Raw genomic sequence first — 18202 nt, 5'->3', positions numbered from 1 at the left:
CACACAGTATTTCAGATTTGAAGGATTAAGTCATCAAAAGTGATAGACCTTTCACCTGGCTTTCTCTGTGTGTCCCTCTCTCATCCCTTAGAAAGCATCCTCCAGTCATGAGAGCCTCAGGCCACATGGTGAGGCCACATGTTGCAGCCAGCTAAGGTCTCAGCCAACAGCCTTCACAGTGCCTCAGCTCCAAGTGGAGCAGAGATACGCATCCCCTGATAAGCCTTTCTCAAACTGCAGACTCATGAGCAAAATCTGTGTTGTTGTTGCTGTTGCTGTTGTTGTTATTCGACCACTAAGTATTGGGGTGGTTTGCTATACAGCAATAGTTGACCAAAACACAAACCACAGAAGAGAATGGCATTGTTACACTGAAAATAGAATGTTTGATATTCTGAACAGTTTTATTTTTCTACAGCAGATGAGTATATTTATTAATTTTCAATATATATTATCTTTCAATTGCAGTTGACATATAATATTATATTAGTTTCAGGTGTATAACATAATGATTAGACACTTATATAACTTACAAAATGATCACCCTAGTAAGTCTAGTACAGATGTGTATATTTATTTAAATAAGCACATTTATACTTAAAGCATTTAAGTTAAAACTAAATGTTCACTTTTCTAATTTTACAGGCATTTGCCTTAGAAAATCAAAGATGTTCACTTTGCAGCAAATGGTCTGGAAGCCACAAAATTTCAGGGCTGCAAATGACATTGACAGGCTCCTGTCCTCACTGTACAGCATAGAAACTTGAAGCCAGCATTCTTTCTGTTTATTTTATATAACCTGGAAAATAAAGATATGCTTTCCTGCTTAGTCACTGTCTTGGTGACTTCTCCATTTAGGATGAATCATACTAAATTTGTTAAGAATATTTTCTTTCCTTTGTGATTATATATATATAATCTCAAACCTTCTGTTTAAGAAGCTAAATTTACACTGAGCTGCAAACAGGTGGCAGGATGGCTCAGCTAAAAAAAAAAAAGAAGAAGAAGCTAAATTTATCTCCCACGTTATTAAAATTCCAATTTGCTCACTCCCTAGAAACAATCCCATGCACCTCACACAATCTCGGGTGATCAAAGCTGCAGGCTCTGGGTGCTCACTCAGTTGGGTTTCAAATTCCATCTCTGCCACATTCTACCTGTATGGCTTTACGCAAGTCATTCGGTCCTTCCTGGACTTGCATTTTCTCATCTGTAAAGAGGAGATACATTATAGTATGAAATAGGCCTCATGGGGTTTTTGTGAAAAATAAATGAAATAACATGCATTAAAGTCCCTGAATCATAGTTGATACTCAAAAGATGGCAGTAACTATTATGACTCTGCCACCCTCTTCAACAGAGGCCTCTGAATTCCATTCATGAGTCTTTCTTTTTTTTTATTTTTTGTTTTTTTATTATTAGTTTCAGGTGTACAGAACAATGCAACAGTTATCCTTTTCACCCCTCAAAAGAAACAACCCCCCTCCCCATCTACTGCCNCCTCCATAACTATAAAAGAATAAATTTGTGGGGTTGTTTATTTGTTTGGTCTACCAAACAGTAAATTTTACTTCCTACCTAAGTGAGTGTTTCTAAGTTGTTGAAAGTATTGCTCTATACTTACACATTCTAACTAGTGAAATTAAATAGTGATTTGAGGGAAGAATGAACAGGAAAAGGTAATTCAGTTCAGTATTGGTTTTTGACTTTATAGTTTGATAAAAACAATTTCTTCTTGTTTATCCCATACCTTTCTACTGCTAACCTCTAGTTTAATCACAGTACTTTGTTTCTTTCTTTTTCTTTTTCAATTACAGTTTACATTCAATATTATTTTTTATTAGTTTCAGGTGTACAGCATCGTGCTTAGACATATATATATAATTCACAGAGTGATCCCCCATTTAATCTAGTACCCACCTTGCACTATACATAGTTATTATAATATTATTGACTATATTCCCTATGCTGTACTTTACATCCCTGTGACTGTTTTTGTAACTACTAATTTGTACTTCCTAATTCCTTCAACTTTCTCATCCAGCTCCCCAAGACTGTTTTCCTCTGACAACCATCAGTTTGTTTTTTTTATCTATGAGTCTGTTTCTGTTTTGTTTGTTCATTTATTTTGTTCTTTAGGTTCCACATATAAGTGAGATCATATGGCATTTGTCTTTCCATCTCTCACTTATTTCACTTGAAATAATACCCTCTAGGTCCATCCTTGTAGTTGCAAGTGGTAAGATTTCATTCTTTTTTATAGTCAAGTAATAGTCTATTACATATAAATATTATATATATGTATCATATAAAATTATATATATATACATATATATATACATATATATATATATATATATATATATATATATAATCTCACATCTTCTTTAACCATGGACACTTAGGTTGTTTCCATATCATGGCTATTATAAATAATGCTGTAATGAACATAGTGGTGCATATATCTTTTTGAATTAGTGTTTTGAATTTCTTCTGATAAATACCCAAAAGTGAAATCGCTGGGTCATAAGGTAGTTTTATTTTTAATTTTTTTGAGACACTTCCATGCTGCCTTCCATAGTGGCTGTACCAATTTATAATCCCACCAACATTTATAAGTGTTCCTTTTTCTCCACATCCTTGTCAACACTTGTTATTTGTTTTTTTTTTTATTGTAGCCATTCTGACAGGTGATATCGCATTGTGGTTTTATTAATCCAATGATTAGTGACACTGAGCATCTTTTCATATGTCTATTGGCCTTGTGTATATCCCCTTTGGAAAAATGTCTGTTCAGATCTTGTGCCCATTTTTTAATTGGATTGTTTGGTTTTTTGGTGTTGAAGTATAAGTTTTTATAAATTTTGGATATTAACCCCTGATTGGATGTATCATTGGTGAATATCTTCTCCCATTTTGTAGGCCATCTTTTCATTTTGTTGATGGTTTCCTTTGCTGTACAAACCCTTTTGAGTTTGACGTTGTCTTGTTTGTTTTTGTTTGTTTGTTGGTTTTTGTTTCTGTTTTTGGCTGAGGACATATATCAGAATAAATATTACTAAAAGTAGTGTCATAGAGTTTACTGCCTATGTTTTCTTCTAGGAGTTTCAGCTGTTGAAAGAGCCTCTGGTTGTAAATGAGTTGGGTGAGGCAGGGTCTCAGGGAGTCACCAGAGTGAGGTAAGTGGTGTTCACCAGCTTAATACAGATTCAGATTTGTGTCAGTGCTGAGCCTGGGGCCACTCAGCAAAAGGTACCGAGGTCACCTGCCATCTGCCTGGAGCCCTCGAATTGCTGAGAGTCTTCCAAGAAATACTGCATCTGCTGCCCACAGCTGAAAGAACCTTAGGCGGTGCATGAGTTGTGTGGTGCAAGATCCCAGGGAGTTATCAGGGTGGAGCAAGGGGAGTTCAGCAGGCCAATGAAAATTTATATTTGGCCATGTGAAGGAAGGGCTCAACACAGGGACAATGGTAGCTGTCCCTCCAGCCCTCGTCCTGAAGACACAAAACTCAGTCTCTCCCTGAATGTCTGGCTCCTCCCAAGCTGCCATCCCTCTGCTGAAGCCCATGGTCAGTGTCTGCGAGTGAGTGAATCTGTGTGTGGGCCCTTTAAGAGGACACCTGGGTTTTCAGCAGCCTTCCATTTCACTCAGATGGACAGAATCTGTCCTGATTTTCACAGCTAGATGTTGTCGGGGCTCCCCTTTTCAGCACTGGTGATCCAGGCTGGGGAGCCCAGTGTGGGTCTGGGCCCCTCTCTCCTCAGTGGGGACCTCTGCAGTTGAGATACCCCTTCTGTTTTTCAACCATACACACAGATGTGGGGCCATGATATTTCACATCTCCGCCCCTCCTACCAGTCTCGATGTGGCTTTTTATATCCTTAGTTATAGGACTTCTGTTCAGCTATACTTCAGATGGTTCTCCCAGTTGATTGTTCTATAATTTAGTTGTAATTTTAATGTGGTCATGGGAGAGGGCAAGAATAGCATTTACCCACTCCCACCGTCTTGACTGAAATCCTAAAATTGTGTTGTTTTAATCTACTGTTTATGACAGTTTATTACAGTAGCAATAGGAAACTAATACAATCAAAACCACAAAATTTCTGCAGAAGTTTTCTGACCTGAGCGGGTAGTCTGGGAATTCACAAGGGCTGGGCTTTGGGGTGTGCTGCTGGTGAGTCCCACCAGAGCCTAGCAGGACTGGGGAGCCATGGGGAAGCTGCATAAGTGGTACAATGTCAAAGGGCGCCAGTAGGCAGCCCCTGGACCTTTGAAGGGCCCCCCAGAGCTGCCACCCGTGTGGCTGGAACTAGAGGGTAAGGCGTCCTGGGAGCTGGATTTTGGGGGAGGGGCCTGGGCCGGCCAGTGGGGGCTGAAGGGCTCCCAGACTGTGCCTAGTCTTTGTGACACTGGGGTGGAAGACCAGAGAGATCCCCCTCTAAGATGATACAAATAAGTGGGGGACAGAGATTGTCTAATTTAAACTGAATTTAGACTAATACTTGGGTTTTCTCTTGCTTGGAGTACAGGCCTAGTATAATAGCATGGGGACTTTGGGCAAGAAAATAAGTTAATTTCATCCATCCTGATGGCTTCTATTATAATCTTGCCAGCAACTCCTAAATTTGTATTTTAAACCCTGACTTGTCTGCTGAGCTCCAGGCTGCTTAACACAATATTTTAGTATGAGTGCCTACTAAGTGTCAGGAACTTCTAGGTGCAAGAGACATGACAGAAAAGACTTAAGGGGAAAAAGTTTTGCCCTACTGAGCTTAGCTGCTTCTGGGAGGAGACAGGCAGAAACAAACATGTAAAATATATAGAATGTTGTGTGGATGTAAGTACTGAGGAGATGAAGCAGAAGAGGTGATTGGGTGAATTGTGGTGTTTCATAGGATGGGTGGGGAAGGCCTCATGAGGAAGCATTATTTGAGTCAAGACCTGAAGGTGGCCAGAACGGCTGAGTGGAGATGAAATTTAAAATGAGGGCAGCATCATGGAGGGCCTCATGGGTCATTGCAAGAACTGTGGCCCTGGGAGTTAGCTACATTTCTTAAAATTGTCTCATTCTTCTTAATGAGAGTCATACAACCTCTTGTACACTTTGTGATGTTCATATAGACGTACAAAGCTTGAACAGTTAACAGAAGAATCAGATAGGGCCCCTATGGGATGCTGCAGAAGGAACTCCAGCGTTAGACGTCAAACATAAATTGGCACTCCCCAAGTCCCCNAAAAAAAATGGTTCTTGTTTTCTCCAGGTGCAGGTACTGGGTACACTCACTTTGTTACTGGTGTAACCAGTGAAGCACCTCATGCTGTACCCTGGAGGAGGTCATCGATTTCCTAGGCTACATGTCCTGCCTCAGTGGCCCTGGCCGCGGCATCCGAGTCATGTCAGGAGCACACCTACAAAGACAAATTGCTGTTCAGGGAGCTGAGGCAGGAGCAGCTGTTCACCACCTCTGGAAATCCTGCCATGGTGGGAATTTGCCTGGATGCTGATAAAGAGCTGATTAAGCCCAGCTGAGAGAACCAGGTCCCCTCACCCCATTTCCTGCATAGAGTGCTGGTCAGAAGACCCTGGTCTTCGCCTCTGGTGCAAGGCTGGCCTCTGCCTCTTGCCGGGTGACAAGGTAAATCTCATAGCCTCAGTTTCTTCATCTGTAAAAGGACATGAGACTAGAACTTTCAAGATGCTTTCCAGTGCCAGAGGTTTGTGATTCCACAACACCCCAACAAAGTTCTTCATGGTACTTCAAAGTCTTTCCCCTTCAAATTAAAAAGTGCTCCAAGTTTGCAACATTTTCTAGTGATATGACTATTGCTTAGTATCGCTGAGCCTCAAATGCCTTGTGTGCAAAGTAAGAACACTAATGGCCACACTTGCAGACTTTTGTGGAAATTACAGTAAGTGGGATTTTAGTGTCTGGCACAGTGTCTGCCACATGGCACGTGTTCAGCCTCCCCCTGTACCACATTATGTTAATAATGATCATTTACTTTTATGCCAGTGTTCCTAAATATGATTCACATTTTGGGCCATGTCATTCTCTGTTGTGAGGGGCTGTCCTGTGCATTGTAGGATGTTTGGCAGTATCCTTGGTCTCTACTTACTAGGTGCCAGTGGCACCCCCATATAGTTGTGACAACCCAAAATGTCTCCAGACATTGCCAAATGGCTCCTAGAAGGCAAAACTTTCCACCCCCACCACTGCCTCCAATTGAGAAACACAGATTTATACACATTCCAATTATACAAAGAAAAAAGAGTGCCTTGTTTAAAATCACTTTCCAGTAAAAGTCAGAGTCTAGCCCAGAACCCATCTCTTCAGAGCTCTGGTCCAGATGTGACCTGCACTACAAAACCCTGTGGTTTCTAGCTCCAGAGAGCAAGAAACTAAGGGAGGGAATAATGGAACTAATAATTTGTTCATCTACTGTGTTTCAGAAACCCTACTGAATAACAATTGAATAGTCGTACCAAGCAGCGGCCACTCAAATTCTCACTGTATATGTATACTGAGTTGGTTATAGGAACAATTATTTTTCAGAGCCAGGAGAGAATGAAAAATGTGCAGGAGTCTTGCGATCTTTTGAATTGGCCAACATAGAAAGAGAAATATAATTTAGTCTTTCACGTAATAAGGATATAGCTAGACTTGTTCTTGCTTTTTTTCTGGTCCGACCCAATGGCACAATTTTAGGTGATTTATGCATCTGTGCAAAATGTATCCATTCCCCAGCTACCCCGATGTTATTTCTGCATTAGATTGGATTCATTAGATTAGATCAGGCCATAGCTCCACTTTTTCATTTATTTCCCTTCAAAGGTATTCTCACTGATAAATGGGTCTAGCATTAATTTTCCTAGAGAAAAGTCCCAACATACACCAGCCCTTCCCAATGACAGCCAACTTGGAAATGTTTAACCTTTTAGAAAAAACAATCAAGAAGCCCAGCAGTTTGTTGTATCCTGAGGTTATGCATATGATGTCATGCTTCACCTGGACCATTCAGGTTCCCAAGTCACAAATCAAAAACACTTCATGAATTTAGGATGCTCTGAGCCAACCCCTGGCTCTAACGATGTGTGTGAAAGGTTAGGAATAAAGGTAAGCTGACATATGGGAAGATTGAGAACGTGTTTTGGTGAGTCGGGAAGGACAGAGTGGGAGAGAATGAGAAGATCAAGTTCTGTACACCTGAAACTAACAATAAAAAAAAAAAAAAAGACATTACAGGGTCAGGAACAGAGACATGGATGAGGGATGTAGCTGAGTGCACACTTGTAAGATATACCCAAAGATGACGAGCCAAACTTCTAAATAAAGTGCCCAAGGTGCTTTGGGCAAAGCCATTCAATATCATGACAATGAGCCTAATTTATACATGTTTGAGTGTAGTTATTAGTAATTAATAGAAACAATAACCACAAACAATTGCAGGTTTGAGACTATTCTTAGTGAAAACATCACCCTTTCTAATGTGTGTTCAATCAGATTTGAATGGCATAGACTTAGAACTGGAGAAAATAAAAGAGCTCAGCTTGGGTCTCACTCTGGCCCACCTTTGGGGTGTATTACATAGGAAAGACTCAGAATAACAGTAGTAATAAATAAGAGCCCTGCATGGATGCCCTGGGTACCACATGAGAAGACACTTAGGGGGATGACTGTCCATGGCATCTCAATGGGGGGGGGTAACTACTGGAACCAGGGCCACAACTCACCAAAGGACTCTTCCCCCATCATGTAAGGAACATTATTTCTTTCTATGGATGCATTTCCTGGGGGGGTACCTTTATGGTGGAGTTATCTGCAAACACTCAGGCTATGACTTTCCAAGGGGTAAAGCTTCTCTGGCCTGGGATTAATGTGAGTTCTGGTTACTGGACAGGCCAGGAGGTTGACAAGTCCTGAGGACATTGGACACAATACAAAGGTGAATGGGAAAAGAGACGTGGTCAGTACTGGATGTCACGAGAACAATAAGAAGTGCAAAAGTCAGCAGAGGACGAAAGCTAAGGGTGGGGAGAGAGGCCAAAATTTGACCTAAGCAAAGAAAAAAGTGTTCAGGAATAACATGTTTTCCTTTACCTATGATTGAGTCTGTGCTCCTACTGAAGTCCTGGGTACATCTTTCTGAGTCTCCCTTTTCCCATTTGTGGGTGTTTGCCAGGGCTGCCACACACCAGAGACTGGGGGGCTTAACAACACATACAGTAATACCTTGGTTTGTGAGAATAATTCATTCCAGAAACAAACTACTCGTATTGCAAGACATCACTTGTTTACCGCATTAAAATGTATTAGAAATGATTGTTTATCTTGCGGAACACTCGCAAAACAAGTTATGAGAAGTGGATTGTTTACAACAATTTGATGTGCAAACAGTCTTGTTCCCGATGTGATGATTCGCCTCAAATGACATCGAAAGCAGACATTTATCAGAGGAAGGTTATGCTCTCTGTGTGGTGGGATTTTAAAGGTGTCGTGTTTTTCGAGTTCCTACTAAGGAACCAAACAATTCAAATGTGTACTGTTGCAAGTTGGACAGTTTGAACGAATCCATCATCCAAAAACATCTAGAGCTTGTTAATTGTAAAAGAGTTGTGTTCCATCATGACAACGCAAGACCACACACAAGTTTGATCCCCACTCAAAAGTTATTGGAGCTTGGATGGAATGTGTTGCCACACCCACCATACTCGACTGACCTTGGGCCGTCAGACTACCACTTGTTTCGCTGTCTTCAAAACTCCTTGCATGGTATAATGTTCAATTCAGATGAAGCTGTAAATCAGCACATTGTTCAGTTTTTCGCAAATAAAGACAGGTCCTTCTATGAATGAGGAATTATGAAGCTCACTGAAAGATGGCAAAACGTTATTGAACAAAATGGGCAATATATCATTGATTGATCTTTGTTCTTTATATAAAAAATGACCTTTGAAAAACATAGACAAAATATGTCATGACTTTTTCAACAACCCGTTATTACATTATATTATATGTATTTGTGAGGCCATATAGTCTATCTTACATACATTATTGTACTGTATGGTACTATATTTTTATTTTATGTTATATATAATTTTTTTAATCTCACAGTCTATTTCAAAAACAAAAGCTAGACCATAATGATGGCTGAAAAGTCTAAAGAACTAGCTTCTGGTTTGTACTGATGATAGAGCATATTTGACTAAATCCAAATTTATACAATTATTTAGTGAGATGGATGATTCAGACATTCTTTTAAACCATTCTTACTTAGTGTATTTTTTCAGAGTCCAGAGATAGGCATGGGTCTTGTAATAATTTTTCTCTCTCTCTTAAAAATAGCTTTATATATGGCATAATGGACACACAATAGATTGCACATATTTTAGCCATACAATTTGATAAGTTTTGACACCTGTATACACCCATGAAAAGATTGCCACTATGGTAGGCTGGATAATGGCCCCCAAAGGTTTCCATATCTTAATCCACAGAACCTTCAAATATTTAACCTTAGATAGTAAAAAGGGTCTTGGGATTAGGGCTTCAACATATGAAGGACTTCAACTTTGCAGATGTGAGTAAGTTAATGATCTTGAGATGGGGAGGTAATCCTGGATTATGCACTGGGCACACTGTGATCAGAAGGGTCTTAAAAGAGGGAGAAAGTGATGTAATGATGGAAGCAGAGACTGAAGTGTTGGGAGGAAGGGGCCATGAGCCCAGGCATGCTGGCAGCCTTTAGATGCTGGAGGAGACAAGGGACAGATTCTCCCTTAGAGTTTCCAGAAGGAACCCACCCTGTTGACTCTTTGAGTTTAGCCTTATATGACCCATTTTGGAATTCTGGCCTCCATAACTATAAAAGAATAAATTTGTGGGGTTGTTTATTTGTTTGGTCTACCAAACAGTAAATTTTACTTCCTACCTAAGTGAGTGTTTCTAAGTTGTTGAAAGTATTGCTCTATACTTACACATTCTAACTAGTGAAATTAAATAGTGATTTGAGGGAAGAATGAACAGGAAAAGGTAATTCAGTTCAGTATTGGTTTTTGACTTTATAGTTTGATAAAAACAATTTCTTCTTGTTTATCCCATACCTTTCTACTGCTAACCTCTAGTTTAATCACAGTACTTTGTTTCTTTCTTTTTCTTTTTCAATTACAGTTTACATTCAATATTATTTTTTATTAGTTTCAGGTGTACAGCATCGTGCTTAGACATATATATATAATTCACAGAGTGATCCCCCATTTAATCTAGTACCCACCTTGCACTATACATAGTTATTATAATATTATTGACTATATTCCCTATGCTGTACTTTACATCCCTGTGACTGTTTTTGTAACTACTAATTTGTACTTCCTAATTCCTTCAACTTTCTCATCCAGCTCCCCAAGACTGTTTTCCTCTGACAACCATCAGTTTGTTTTTTTTATCTATGAGTCTGTTTCTGTTTTGTTTGTTCATTTATTTTGTTCTTTAGGTTCCACATATAAGTGAGATCATATGGCATTTGTCTTTCCATCTCTCACTTATTTCACTTGAAATAATACCCTCTAGGTCCATCCTTGTAGTTGCAAGTGGTAAGATTTCATTCTTTTTTATAGTCAAGTAATAGTCTATTACATATAAATATTATATATATGTATCATATAAAATTATATATATATACATATATATATACATATATATATATATATATATATATATATATATAATCTCACATCTTCTTTAACCATGGACACTTAGGTTGTTTCCATATCATGGCTATTATAAATAATGCTGTAATGAACATAGTGGTGCATATATCTTTTTGAATTAGTGTTTTGAATTTCTTCTGATAAATACCCAAAAGTGAAATCGCTGGGTCATAAGGTAGTTTTATTTTTAATTTTTTTGAGACACTTCCATGCTGCCTTCCATAGTGGCTGTACCAATTTATAATCCCACCAACATTTATAAGTGTTCCTTTTTCTCCACATCCTTGTCAACACTTGTTATTTGTTTTTTTTTTTATTGTAGCCATTCTGACAGGTGATATCGCATTGTGGTTTTATTAATCCAATGATTAGTGACACTGAGCATCTTTTCATATGTCTATTGGCCTTGTGTATATCCCCTTTGGAAAAATGTCTGTTTAGATCTTGTGCCCATTTTTTAATTGGATTGTTTGGTTTTTTGGTGTTGAAGTATAAGTTTTTATAAATTTTGGATATTAACCCCTGATTGGATGTATCATTGGTGAATATCTTCTCCCATTTTGTAGGCCATCTTTTCATTTTGTTGATGGTTTCCTTTGCTGTACAAACCCTTTTGAGTTTGACGTTGTCTTGTTTGTTTTTGTTTGTTTGTTGGTTTTTGTTTCTGTTTTTGGCTGAGGACATATATCAGAATAAATATTACTAAAAGTAGTGTCATAGAGTTTACTGCCTATGTTTTCTTCTAGGAGTTTCAGCTGTTGAAAGAGCCTCTGNCAGTGACTATTATAACAAAGGAATGAACAAAATACTGTGAAACAGAGATGGAAGACCATGAACCCACAAGGCATGGAGTACGAGGAGGTGCGTCTTCGAAGATTAGATAGGAATCGACCATTTAGGATGGTGAGCATCAGGCAGAGGTGCACGTCAAGGCAGAGTTAGTGGAGACTTGGAAGCAGGAGATGTGCGGTGGAATGAGGGGGAGGGGTGAGCCCTGGGCCAGGGTGGTCTGACCAGAAAGTGAGAAGCCTGTGGCACTAGCTTGGACTCCCACCTTGGGCAATGGGATACCTGCCAGTTTCTCTTTTGGGTCACGCCTGTTTTCTGGCTACAGCTATGCCAACGCAGGGCAGAATCATGGTGGAGAGTTGGAAGGACAGACTGGAATGTGTGGATAGTTCTCTTACTAGTGACTTAAAAATTTTTAAAAACTGCAACCAGCAGTAAGATATACATTTTACAATGCAACTCACTGTACAGAAATATGTGGAGGGTACACTCATATAATGCAAAGTTACACACGACTAGTGATACACTCTGGTCTTGTCTATTCTGTTTTGTCAATAGAGATTTCATAATCCACCAATAGGTTGCAACTTTAAATTCCAAAAACACTACTCTAAATAGTTTAGTTTGATACTCTAAACTACTCAGGGCCTCTCAGCCTCTCACTGCTGACATCGTGGGTGGATGATTTGGGTACTGAGGACTGCCCTCCTCATTGTAGGATGTCTAGTAGCATTCCTAACCACTCTCCACTAGATACCAGTAGCACCTTCCCCTCGAGTTCTGAGGAGTAAAAATATTTCCAGACATTGTCAGATGTCCCTTGGGGTGTAAAATTGTCCCGGGTGAGCACTGCTGCCCTAGCCACCTGGTTGGGGTTGGGGGTGGGGGAGGAATGATTGACCTTGCCTCCAGGAGCAAGTGGCTTTACATCCACAGGGCTTACATCCACAAGAGAGAAGAAACTTGGACAAATCTTGAGTGGGAACTAGAGAGAAGGTCCTAGGGTCAGTGGGAGTTCCTGGCAATCAACAAGGCCTTTTGGAAATCCACCATTACTTACACAAGGACAGCCACGCTATTCTTATTTCTTGTCATTACCTTGGGCATTCTGTAAAGAGCTGAAATCTGGTATGTACAGACCTGAAGGGCACCTTCAGAAGCCAGCACTAACTGTAAAAAGAAATTTTATGCATATATGGATTCAAATGAAAAGCAGATGTGCAAGTGTGCCAAGCATACTACCTCTTTTTCTTAAAGTCATTTGGAGAAATTTTGTGTACAGAAAAATAAAATTAAATAAGATATGCTGTTTTTCAAATGCTGTGCCTCTGTGGCAATGAAGAATAATTTGGTACGTCTTTAGTTGAAGTTCCACCTTGTAGCCATACAAGGAAAACTTAATGTCTGAGTAAATTACTCTTAAATGTCTGAGCTTTACTGGGAAAACTAGGGGAGTAAAAGTTTAAGGAAATGAAAATTGTCCCCAGGATATGACATCTTTGGGTGACCTATCCTGTGGGAATTTATTACTTTGACGCAATGATGACCTCCACGGGTACTACCAGGCACACTCTCCCAGCTGTCATCAAAAACAAAAAGACCTGCAGACCAAACTAAAATGCTAGAAGCGCATGGTTTATTAAGTGCATTGAAACACAGTTTGAGAAGCAAGGGCAAGAGTTGGCGGGTGGGAGAACCAGCAGGACAGCGTGCAGGGGGAGGACAGCCCAGACGCCCCAAACCCTGGCCCATGGGACATTTGCGTGTCCTGTCTCTCCCTCTTCAGCAGCCTTCCCCACTGAAGGTGTAGATACAAAGATTAGAGTTGGGGTTGGAGCAGGGATCCAACATGGAGCCAATATCACATACTCTTCCTACTAGAGAAATGCAGGTTTCTTGAGAGATGCTGTCACCTGGCACAGCTGCAACTCACCAGTTAGCCTTGCTGAACAGCCACAGTTTTACTGGTATGTTCTGACCTAGTCGTGACAGCTGTCAGCCCAGAGGAGCGTTCCTATGATGTCATTGCTTCATCCCTTTTCATCTGTTCGTATACTCCAGTTTGTGCCATCAGATACTCCAGTTAAGCACTTTCTCTCACTCTCTCTCCGCACCACCCCTCTCCACTGCACGCGTCTTACCGGTTACTAACTGGTCACCTGTATTTAACACATTTACAAATTCTGCCCATATTTCACAAGCCACTTGCTCATTCTTTTTCTAAACCTAACATGCCCTTTAAGATTCACCTATATCTCAAGAGCTATGAGCTCACTTAGCATCTGCTTAGTATTCCTTGCAAGATTCATCCTTCCCTTTGTCTTCAGGCTCTCTAGAGCAAAATTAGATATACTCAGTACAACGAAGTTCCATTACAGTAAGAATCTAAAGTTCATTTGGAGTACATTTTGGGACCTCTTCTCCCATCAAACTATGCCCAAGTTACTACCAGGAATCTAGTGAACTACAGGCTTTTACAAGCCTCAGAATGTTAGAGCTGGGATTAAAATAATGATGACTATCAAATAACAACATGGAAAAATGTTCAGCTCTGCTGGTGAGTGGAGAAAAGTAGAATAGTTTTATGTAACCATGTACAAAGCATATACCCACCTATGCCTGGGAACAAAGGAACACCAAAGGATTTATTAACTCTTTTGCTGTGATGTTCGGATATGTTTTCCTGCAGCTTGCACTATCGACAACAAAGATGTTTTGTATGCCATGTTGTGTAACGTTTTGTAATAAATTTTTTACGCCATCAATGCCATTAGATTCTAATCTATCTATACTTAAATCTAATTGATGCCACTCAGTATGTTTTGAGTATTTTTTTGCTAAAATTCAATATAATGGTAAATTTATTATCGTATAACAAAGGTTTAAAATAAAAATAATGTAATTTATGTACAAAGCCACTCAAAATGTTACTAAATACATAAAATAGTCAAAATATCAACTTTTATTTTTGTGGATTTTTGACACATTTTGAAAAAAAAACTTGACATCAATGCAGTGAAAGTGTTTTAAATTTTATTACAATAACGGAATTAGGGTTGATTTTTGTCTCTATTTGATGAGCTTACCTTAATGTTCTAATAAAAAAAGCATTTAAAAGCAGTTACAAACCTCATCCATCACCCAGTCAAGCGCCTTCAATTTCCTATAGCAGGACTTTCTTTAAAAGGTAGACTAGTTCTGTTAGTCTAAACTCTGCATTTTAATATAGTTCTTCCCTCTAAGGTAACAAAATGCCAGCCTTCAGCAACCAACACAGCCTACTGTCCTGGCCTCTTGGATGGGATGTATGTCAGACTGAAAATGTGAATTTTAAATGTGTTGGCGTTACAATGCCTGGCTGGCCCCCTGAGTGACTATCCCTAGAGGAATGTCTGAGCACTGTGAGAAGTTCAAAGGGAAAGGAAAGGGGGAAATCATCCATTTTTCAAGAGGGTACTATCGGGGCATGATACAAAAGACATTATGCCCCCAAAAGTTTCTGGGTTTTAAAACTATGTATTCAGGTGATTTGATCCCAGCTCCTCTATCTCAGAGTTCTGGGATAGTGACGCATTCAGCCGGAGGTCAGTGCTGCCTCCTGGTGGCCTTCCATCTGCTCCCAGCTCCTCTGGGAGCCTAGAGTGCCCCATTGTGGGCCACACAGGGACCTCCTCTCTGCTGTCAGAATCACCGGTCAGGGACCAAATTCAGCCCCTCTCCTGGGGGAGGAAGAATAGATATTATCCCTCCATTTGCTGTTCTATCAAATCACCTTCAGTTAGAGCTGATTTAGTTTTGGTTTCTGTTGATGTTGCTTCGTTTTTTGTTTTTTTTTTTCTGTTGGCCAATTTATTTTAAGACTGTAAGCGGACTAGAATGCGATTCTAGACCCTAAATTCATTGTGCCAGGGGCCAGCTTCTCTCTCTGTCTCTCTGGTTATGTCTGCATGTCCATTTTGTCCCTTCTCAGCACCGGTATTTGTTTCTCCTGCATGCTCCAGTGAAGGTTCTAGACTGGAGAGCGTGAGTCTCTTCGTCTTAGCTAATGTAGTACCTTCCCTTTGGTGCGGTTGGGCCATTGTGTGGTCAGCTGCCTGGCCCTGCTCCACTACGAAAGGCTCTTGTGTAAACTGTGATTCGTAATGGTACCTACATCCCAGAATCTCATGAAGATTAAACCTGGTGATTTATGTCAGGCACTAGCAGATGTGCTCAGTGACGATCAGCTGTGATTCCTTCCTCTTACTTATGGGTCCCACGAAAGCCTGGGATTGGCCAGCGCAGGGTCAGGTGCCCGCTTGCACAGTGGCCACCTGTGGCAAACACCCCAATGTTGGTTCCTCGAGGAGGTCACTGACTGTGTTCTCCACCCTTGGGGAACTTTCCTTGTCCCCCATTTGGTGACTGGTGGGCTAGCTAACACAGAACTCAATCCCCTTCACAAATGGCCGGGACTGTGGCCCAAGCTAAGCAATAAGATTTGGGATGAGAAAAGAGAAAATTCTATATTTCCTTTTCAGCCTTTAGTCTTCCTTTCCATGCATTGTTTTAGCAGTTCACTTGCTTCCCCTGCTAACCTCCCCTGCCCCTTCCCTACCCCAGGCCAAGCTGAGCTCAAATCTCTGTTCTCAGGTTCACGACAGTGAAGGATGAGCTGGTGAACAGCAAGGCCTCCATGCATTCTTTTATAGTGGGCACTGGGCATGGCAGCGAACACACTTGGCTCTCTGTGGACACTAAGAGATTCTCTGACATGGTCACAGAAGGATTCTGAATTTAATCCTGCTTCCTGAGTGAAGCCTTTGGGTCTTTCATGAGAACTTCTCAGGTGACTCTCTGTCCTGTTCACTTGGTCTTTACCACAAGCTCCTGGTTTTCCAAGGTTTACCCTGAATGGGCTCCTCTTCCCCCAGAACCCCAGGTTGTCACCTAAATTGGCTGTTTTGCCATCACATGCCACATGGACTGGCTTCACATTTTAGACAATGATTAAGAGTCTTATTGTTCTTCCCATCTTGGTCCAATTCCAAGTAACTCATGTTTGTTTCTCTGAGAGTCTGTGGTTGGCAGTTTACTGTCTGGTGCCAGTTTCTGCATTTGTTAGGATACTAGCTAACTTCCCCTGAAAGGATTGTATATGGCAGATACTGTGCAGCTTACAGAATTGGGTGATTGGGTTCAGGGAGATCAGAAACCAGGACTCCCAGCTCCAGCAACCTGCCCTTGTAGAAGGATAACCTGCCCTTCAGTACTCAAATTCCAGGGGCAGAGAGGTAGAAATGTGCTTTTCACACATCCAGAATCTTTGTGGAAGACGATTTGTAGAAGTGCATAGAATGCTCAACCAAATAGTTTGGAAAATAATTTTAGATCAAACTGAATATATGCTATGGCTGCACTGATCAAAGAGGTTGCATTCCATCTCCAGTGGGCACAGCTGGCTGGAGATCTAGCGTTCATGGGGTGGCCAGTGTACAGAGCTGGACTGAAAGCTGGCCGTGGAAACTGACACCAAAAGGCCATGCATTCTTTGTCCTAATGGAAGCGGACGAAATCAAACACCTGGGGAGATAGGAATGCTGGGCTAGACTGTTGGTTCTGTCCCCACACACCCACAATCTGTCCTTCAAAGTCTCCTTCACCCAGGCCTTAGGCAGACATTGGTGAGGGAAACGCCAGGGTATTTTAAAGGATCTGTGCTGGCTGTTCTCACTGGACTGGAATGCTTGTGGGAGGGGCGGGCAATTGCGTGGGCTTCAGGATCACAGGGAAGGGAAGAGGAACCAGGGGTGGCAGCAGTGACCACCAGAGGCTAAGGAGGTGGAGTGATCTAATAGTGAATTATGTATCTCTCCCTTTCCGTGCCACAACCAGACTCAGGTGGCCTGCACCACCCTATAGGACATCACACTGGTCCCCTCGTGAATAGTATCATGACTTGGACCCCGAGAGTGGGAAATGGTAGGATCCTAAAAACCTTGGTGAGACACTTGTGTGGTAGAGAAAAGATAACTACAATAAAAATAGAGGCTCCTACCAGCTCAGTTTCTGATGTTCCAGAATGTGGGGTAGACTGGAATATCTCTTCCAAAATAAAAGCAAGGACTTTCACTTTGTTCCCCTGCTCTTAAGAAGAGCACTCAACACTTAGAGTATATCTTTGGATTTTGAAGGTAATATCTACCTTACTTGAGTAATTAACTAAATCGCTTTCTGGATGACCCCAAAAGCTCTCCTGGCCTGAACTATAGAGTGAATAATTCTGCTGCTCTATTCTTTAACATTAGATGGAGCCTCCCTGTTACTGGAAATGTATGTTAAATTGGCTAAAATGCCTCATTTTCCAGGCATATGGAATTTCAAAGCCCTCCCTCAGATTCCTGTGACTGTTCAAGGCTTGTGTCCTCACAGTCTCCTCTAGTTCAGGGATTCCCCCTCAATGGTGTCGCTTAGTTACTGATAAGACGGGGGGATTGTAATGGTGGCACTAAATTTTCTATTTTGAGATTTGGACCTCTTATAATTTGATTTAACAAGTATAATTTAGCTTGCGACTTTTTTTTTTTTAAAGATTTTATTGGGGAACTGCGGGAGGGGAACAGCGCTGGGGAATTGGGAGAAGGGGAACAGACAAGTTGCTGTCCTTTTGTTCTTCAGTCTAGTTGTGGAGGACGCCGCTTCACTGGCCCAAGATGGCAC

At 40.9% G+C, this 18202-nt stretch overlaps 1 long non-coding RNA gene across 2 annotated transcripts in view; it reads right to left on the bottom strand.

The window, feature by feature from the left end:
- Positions 1-528: 528 nt before the first annotated feature.
- Positions 529-18202, bottom strand: part of LOC109374106 (uncharacterized) — a 140050-nt gene continuing 122376 nt past the window's right edge. For both annotated transcript variants that reach the window (XR_002122341.1, XR_002122340.1), the window contains exon 5: positions 529-1210. This is a non-coding gene — a long non-coding RNA (uncharacterized LOC109374106). The remainder of the gene's footprint in view (positions 1211-18202) is intronic.

The sequence above is a fragment of the Hipposideros armiger genome, unplaced genomic scaffold, assembly GCF_001890085.2.
Source record: "Hipposideros armiger isolate ML-2016 unplaced genomic scaffold, ASM189008v1 scaffold_788, whole genome shotgun sequence".
NCBI lineage: Eukaryota > Metazoa > Chordata > Mammalia > Chiroptera > Hipposideridae > Hipposideros > Hipposideros armiger.
Note: the sequence above shows the minus strand (reverse complement) of the source record. Positions and strands in the feature narration are given on the sequence as shown.